This window comes from Primulina eburnea, chromosome 12 (genome assembly GCF_022965805.1).
Source record: "Primulina eburnea isolate SZY01 chromosome 12, ASM2296580v1, whole genome shotgun sequence".
Taxonomy (NCBI): Eukaryota; Viridiplantae; Streptophyta; class Magnoliopsida; order Lamiales; family Gesneriaceae; genus Primulina; species Primulina eburnea.
In genome coordinates, this window is record NC_133112.1 from 36,264,164 (window position 1) to 36,271,685 (window position 7,522).

Here is a 7,522-nt window from a genome sequence, read left to right on the forward strand (position 1 = left end):
GGTGACTCAGACCAAGGGAGGTCTATCTTTCTAGTCCCTTTAAAAAAGGCAGAGGCAATCTTGAGGGTGTCCCCGAGAGCAAAGAGATTCTCAGTGATGTCCCTAGCAAAGCCTTGTGAGGTCAAAAGCCCATAGATCAGGCTTGGGTATGGCAGTTTGGATGACTTCAACCCACCATCTGCATATTGCATCACCGTATTGAACACGAGCTTCCCGAAATTAAAAATCCCTTTAGTTCCAATGGAGTATAGGACCACAGCTTGGTGTCGAGTGACAGCAGTGGTATTTGTAGTGGGGGTCCAATTTCGGACTGACAGTTTGTGGAGCACCGAGTAGAAAGAGATCAATTTAGCTGCGGGCAACTTTTGTGGATGGCTTGGAAAATGGGTGACCATTCCCCCGGTGATAGTGGTGGTGACGAGGTGAATATCAGGGGCAAGCCCATCCTCATCCTCGGCATGAGTCTGATAGAAAGAGTTGATTGTGGCAGGGCTAAACTCAAAAATCCTGTTTCGAACAAACACTCGTCCAAATTTGGCAGACCTTTCATCACCTACACCAGGTGAAAGGTTCGCATAGAACTCCAACACGGGCCATCTACAGAACGGTGTGACTGCTGACACTGTGGAGAGCAAGGAGCATTGTTTCAGGAAAGTGAGTAGATTATACCTTTCAAAGCCATCAGTGTCAATATTTCTTTCCTCGATGACGTCGCGATTTGCATATAGGTGCCACTGGCCAACTGCGTGCTCAGCACTGAGATCAATGTTGGCGTCAATGTTTGCAACATCTTCGGCAACATCCTGTTCAGCATGCTCACTTTCTTCAGAAACACCATCTTCGTCGGCAGGAATATCAGTGGATTTGCTTGAATCAGTAGAGTCGTCAGATTGTATGAAGCAGCAGGGATAACAGTAGATTCAGTTCTCTGATTTTTCAGGTTGGCCATAAATTGGGCCAACGTGATTTCCTCCTGAGTTGACGGTGATGCCTTTCTTGGAGGAGCAGAATGTACGTTCTCATAGGATGCAATGGTCGCGCTGGTTGAAGAATTGGCAGCCTCAGATAGAGGGACAGTTACATCAGGTGCAGCAGATTGCCTTGCTTCAGCAGTTTGAGTGCTTTGTTTCTTTGCAGAAGCGACCCTCTTACGAGCGACCAGTTCATAGTCTCCGTCATCCGAATCATCCCCTGAGGTTTCGGCAGGATCAAGCATAGGAGGGCGAGTAGAGGGCTGCCCCTTGGACCGGAATCTCTTCCCTGGTGTGAGGTCTGGGTTATACCCAGCCTGTCGTTTGGAGCGTCGCCTTGGTGGTTGTGATGGTCTGGGAAACCGGAAAATAGGTGTATTTTCAATGTCTTCAGGGTTCCCTGTTTCTCCTGGCTCAATAACCTCCAATGGCTCTGGCGATAGGACGGCGGGTATCATCTGTTTATTCTGATCAGTTGATGTTGCTCCAGATGTTCCTGGATTTGGGGCAACATTCTCCGTGTGGCCCATCTCGGTACGGATGTCATGAGGATCAAAATTTTGGCCTGCCATTTACACGGGTTAGTTTGCGAACTGGAAGAAAAATCGCAAAGAGAAGGGAGAGAAGATAAATTGGAGATGCAAATTATCGAGGGTTTTCAGAATAGTAAAGGAGCCGATAACTTGTGTTAGGCGGTAAAAATAAGGGGATAAGCACAGTGCAACGGTAACAAATTCAGTGATTGACTCAATCAAACGGTAAAAAGATAACGGGCAAAAAATACAACCGTTACTCCTTTCGAAATTTATCGCGATAATTGAGTGCAATTTTCCAGACAAACGTTTCCAGATTTAAAACCCACATCAATTTTAACACCACTAAAACAATAAAGATCAACCATATTCAATTTTTGGTAAAGTCTAGATTTTCATCGAAATTTATTTGTTGAAACACTCATGCCCTCATGACGCAACAATATTCGCAATGTTATGATTATGCATGACCTATTTATTCTTAATTACAGAATGTAGCAGAAATAGAAACATGAAAGCAAATATGAGATATGTTTACAGATGAAGTGTTGTCACATATGTTGGCAACATCTTCTGACAACACTCATAATTCCAGAAGAACATTTTCAATCTTTCCTTACACTCAATGATTTAGCAGCTTTCTGATCATAGGAGTGGCAGCTCCCACACTAGAGGAACAGTCCTCATTGGACTCTTCTAGGTAGCTTTTTTCATTTTCTTCTATTTTTGTGCTAACCTTCAGAAGGGGTAGCTCCCACACTAAAAGTTCAGCCTTCATTGGGCTACTTTAGGCAGCTTTTTCCATCTTTCCTTCTAAACATAGACCCAACATCTTCTTTTTCAGTTGTACTTCGGTTGTTTGTCACGTTGGTTAGGATAAAGTGACCAAACATCAAGTTCTCGCATATAGGAGTGAAGACTTTAACGAGTGACAGGAATTGTAAGTGCATCAGCAGATTATGCTACATATTTTCAGCACAACATATCACAGTATGAATGCAATGTAGTATGCCTAAGTCCTAAAAATGCACATGCAGATTAGGTGTTGTCCGGGATGTTGTAACATCTGGGACAACATCTATGAATGATCAGGCAGAACACATGCTGAGAGATTTCCTAAGGTTGGAGAATCTCTCAAAGTCTAATGCTTTTGTGAATATGTCAGCCAATTGGTTATTTGTACCCACAAAATCAATTCGAATCAATCTTTTTTCTACTAAATCTCGAATAAAGTGATGTATAATGTCAATGTGTTTAGTTCGAGAGTGTTGTACTGGATTCTTTGAAATGTTGATTGCACTTGAATTATCACAATAAACAACTAAAAGTTCACTTTTAAGTCCATAATCTTCTATCATTTGGTTCATACACAACAGTTGGGAACAACAACTTCCAGCTGCCACATATTCAGATTCAGCAGTTGAAAGTGACACACAATTTTGTTTCCTACTATGCCATGAGATCAAATTATTGCCAAGATAAAAGTAACCCCCAGATGTAATTTTTATATCATCTAAATCACCCGCCCAATCAGCATCAGAAAATCCTACCAAATTAGAGTTGGTTTCGTGTGTATACCATAATCCTAGATCAATGGTTCCGGCTATGTATCGTAGGATACGTGATAGGACTCGATTTTACGTGTTTTTAGTGTTGGTTTTGAGTCGCATTTATGCATCATATTAGTTTGTTTTAGTTTAATTGTGCATTTTTCTAGCATTATTTAGCATATGACTGATCTCGTGTATTTTGTGGTCATTTTGTAGGAATTGAGCCAAAAATGGGATAGAAATTTAGCAGCTTATTCGAAGTACCTCGCTAGGGCGGTCACTAGTGACCGCCCCAGCGAGCATTTTAGTCTTGCCGAGGAGTTTTATTCGAAGTCTCTCGCTAGGGCGGTCAAAAGTGACCGCCCCAGCGAAACCAAGGACATGGTCGAGAAACTTATTCGAAGTATCTCGCTACGGCGGACACTTTTGACCGCCTTAGCGAGAAGCGAGATCTAGGAAGGTTTGTTTCCAATTTTTGTGGACTCTATCGAACACCATAGACCTAATACACGAGAGAGGCGCCGTTTATCATACATATATCAGCATATTTTCATCTTTTTCTTGGAGAAAAGGCTAGGAGCAAAGGGGATTTCTAAGACCTCGAGATTTCCACGCGTCGTGGCCGTCATCCATCATCATATTTAGTATTTTCATTATTCAGTTTTTATTTCTTAGATTGATTGTCGTTTTTATTATGAATTTCAGTAGCTAAACTCAAGATTTGTTGGGATTTGAGGGGATCCTACCCCGTACTCGTTGTTTAACATTATTTCTCGACGGTTTTATGAGTGATTTGTTTATGCTATTGTTCTTTCTTGTTTCAATCGAAGCATAGCTAACTTCCTTTGATTATTTCATGTTGTTGATGATTTCGATAGAATAATTAACAATACGATCAAATAGTATAAACCACGGATTTACAATTTTAGTAGATATACGGAATTGGATACGTGTCGATAGTGATAGTTCATCCGGATGAAAGCTAGTGGATTCCATACAATATAATGCAATCTCGAATACGTTAAATACTTGAGGACACTTGAGTACTGCATGTTTTAGATTAGTATTAATATAGCTCGACAGAGTATATTAATTAGTCTAGGGAATTCCGTCGAATGCACGAGTAAAAGTCGAGTGTAATTATTCAAACACGAGTGGTAGGTGAACTGATAATTCCCAACAAATTCATTTCTCAATTGATTTAATCCAAATTAATCATTGCATTCTTGAATACGTTTTCTTTGCATTTTAATTATTTGAGTTGTTTAATTCACATTAGTTTAATCATCAAATCCATCTATCGTTGCTAAAGAAATCTTACGTGAAAATAAAAATAGTGTAACGCAGTCCTTGTGGAACGATACTCGTATTCACTTACGTTTATTATAACTTGACTATCGTGCACTTGCGATATTTAAATCGAGCTTTCAATTATAAAATAAATTTTGGGACTATTCACTGTGTAAGTTTTGCTCGATCAAGTTTTTGGCGCCGTTGCCGGGGACTGTCGATTCACAAATTTTTATTTTTCATTTAAATTCTTTAGTATTATTTATTTTATTGTTATTTGATACTCTCATTGTGTTGCAGATTTTTCTTGTGGTGCATGCGAAGATCACTCGAGCTTAAGCTTGAGCCTTTTGACCCCGAGATCGAACGTACAGCTAGACATCGACTACAGCAGCAAAGAGCGAAGGAAAGAATGGAAGGCGATCAACAAAGAGAGGAGCCAAGGCGTATACCGATGTTGGATTATGCACAGCCGTCTCTTAATGGAGCACGTCCAAGCATCGTTAGACCAGTTATCCGAGTTAATCAGTTTGAGATCAAGCCAGCTATCATTCAGATGATTCAGAACACTGTCCAATTTGGGGGAAGTGCACTTGACGACCCTAATTCTCATATAGCTGACTTTCTTGAGATTTGTGATACTTTTAAGTTTAATGGCGTATCTGATGATGCTGTTCGTTTGTGTTTATTTCCATTTTCACTGAGAGATAAAGCTAAGTCGTGGTTAAACTGCTTACCTGTAGGGTCTATTACTACATGGGAAGATATGGCAAAGGCATTTCTGATCAAGTACTTTCCTCCGTCGAAGACTATGAAGCTCAGAGCCGACATTACTACTTTTGCTCAATATGAGCAAGAGTCACTGTACGAGGCATGGGAGCGCTACAAGGACTTGTTGAGGAAATGTCCACACCATGAGCTGTCTCTTGGGTTAGTTGTTCAAACTTTCTACTACGGTCTGCTTACTCCTAACCGTACTATGATAGATGCTGCTGCCTCTGATAACTTGCTGAGAAAAACGGCTGAGGAAGGATATGAGTTATTGGAGGAAATGGCTGCTAGTAGCTATCATCCTCAGTCTGATAAGCAGAGACGAAGTACTGGAGTTAATCAAGTTAATGATTTGTCGGCGGTTTCAGCACAGTTGGAGGCTTTGAATAGAAAGATTGATGGGATGAGCATGAGTGGGTCGGCTATGCGTCTGCAAGAAATTTTCTGTGATAAGTGTGGGGGTGAGCATGATGTGCAGGATTGCCAAGATGACAATCCATTCTATGTGCCTGAGGGAGCACCAGTAAAACAAGTGGGATTCCAGAACCGTCCTAGAAATGACCCTTATTCGAACACATATAATCCGGGATGGAGGAATCACCCAAACTTTTCATGGGGAGGTCAAAACAACCAAAATCGCCAACAAAGAGGTCCACCACATGGGATGCACCAAGGATTCAAGCCAGAACCGCCTCGGGAGGAGAAGTCCAATTTAGAGAAAATGATGACTAAATTTATTTCTGCAACAGAGACAAGATTTCAGAACCAAGATGCATCCATAAAGGGGTTAGAGAATCAGATTGGACAATTGACTAAGTTGATTGCTAATAGGGAGCAAGGAGCTTTGCCAAGCAACATGGAAACTAACCCAAGAGAACATGTGAAGGCTATGGAATTGCGTAGTGGAAAAGCACTCGAATCTAATGAGGAAAGGACCAAGCACGATGAGGATGAGGTGGAAAATCGAGGAGGTAAGTCTTCTAACTCTACATTTACACCTATTGCACAAAATAAAATTGTTATCCCTCCACACTTTCCTGCAGCAATGAAGAAAGCTAAATTAGATGCACAATTTGGTAAATTTCTTGAGATATTTAAGAAATTGCATATTAACATTCCTTTTGCTGATGCTTTATTGAATATGCCAAGTTATGCAAAATTCTTGAAAGACATCTTAGCAAATAAGCGGAAGCTAGAAGATCACATGACGGTGAATTTGACTGAAAATTGCTCCGCTTTAGTTCAAAACAAGATGCCTCCTAAGAAAAAAGATCCAGGGAGTTTCTCTATACCTTGCATTATTGGTGACATTAATTTTCATAGAGCTCTATGTGATCTTGGTGCGAGTATTAATCTGATGCCTTTTTCTGTGTCTTGGAGACTGGGTTTAGGTGAACCCAAGCCAACTAGGATGTCGCTGCAGCTGGCTGACAGATCTGTCAAGTATCCACGTGGGATTATCGAAGATGTTTTGGTGAAAGTGGATAAGTTCATTTTCCCTGCAGATTTTGTGATACTTGCCATGGAGGAAGATGTAGAGATGCCTTTAATCCTAGGGAGATCATTCCTGGCTACAGGGAAAGCACTGATTGATGTTGAAGAGGGGAAATTGAGACTGAGAGTTGGAGAAGAAGAAATTATTTTTGATGTCTTTAATACTCTCAAGCACACAATGCACAATGATAGTTGTTTTAGTATTGATGTCTTGGATTATCTCGTTTGTGATTTTATGCAGGATGGATGGAAAGAACCATTGGAGGCTACTCTCACGACTGAAAAGCAGGAGGACGAGCTAGACGAGGAAAAGATGGAGATGGTAGCTCACTTGAATGTCATTCCACCTTGGAGAAAGCAAGTGAGGCTTAGACTAGAGGAATTAGGAGACAGAAAAGATTTAATGCCTCAAAAGTCAAGCCTAGAGGAGCCACCTACTTTGGAGCTCAAACCACTACCTCCACATCTCAAGTACGTATATTTAGGAGAAGATAATAAATTGCCTGTTATTATTTCCTCGTCTTTGACAGATGATATGGAGAGTAAACTCTTGGGAGTCCTTAAGGAGCATAAAGGCGCATTCGCTTGGAAGGTTTCGGACATCAAAGGGATAAGTCCTTCGATTTGCATGCACAAAATTCTGATGGAAGATAAATACTCACCTCTAGCACAACCACAAAGGAGACTCAATCCAAAGATGCAAGAGGTAGTAAAAGATGAAACGATTAAACTTCTGGAAGCAGATATTATCTATCTTATCTCTGATAGTGCGTGGGTAAGTCCTGTACAATGTGTGCCAAAAAAGGGTGGGATTACTGTTATTACTAATGATAAAAATGAGTTGATTCCCACTAGAATTGTTACGGGTTGGCGTGTGTGCATAGATTATAGGAAATTGAATGATGCAACCCGT

General features: G+C 40.8%; 1 non-coding gene across 1 annotated transcript; it reads right to left on the reverse strand.

Moving 5' to 3' along the window:
- Positions 1–5,158: 5,158 nt before the first annotated feature.
- LOC140808498 (small nucleolar RNA R71) lies at positions 5,159–5,265 on the reverse strand. Its single transcript, XR_012112919.1, has one exon. It is a non-coding gene; the product is annotated as a small nucleolar RNA R71 (small nucleolar RNA).
- Between the last annotated feature and the right edge of the window lie 2,257 nt (positions 5,266–7,522).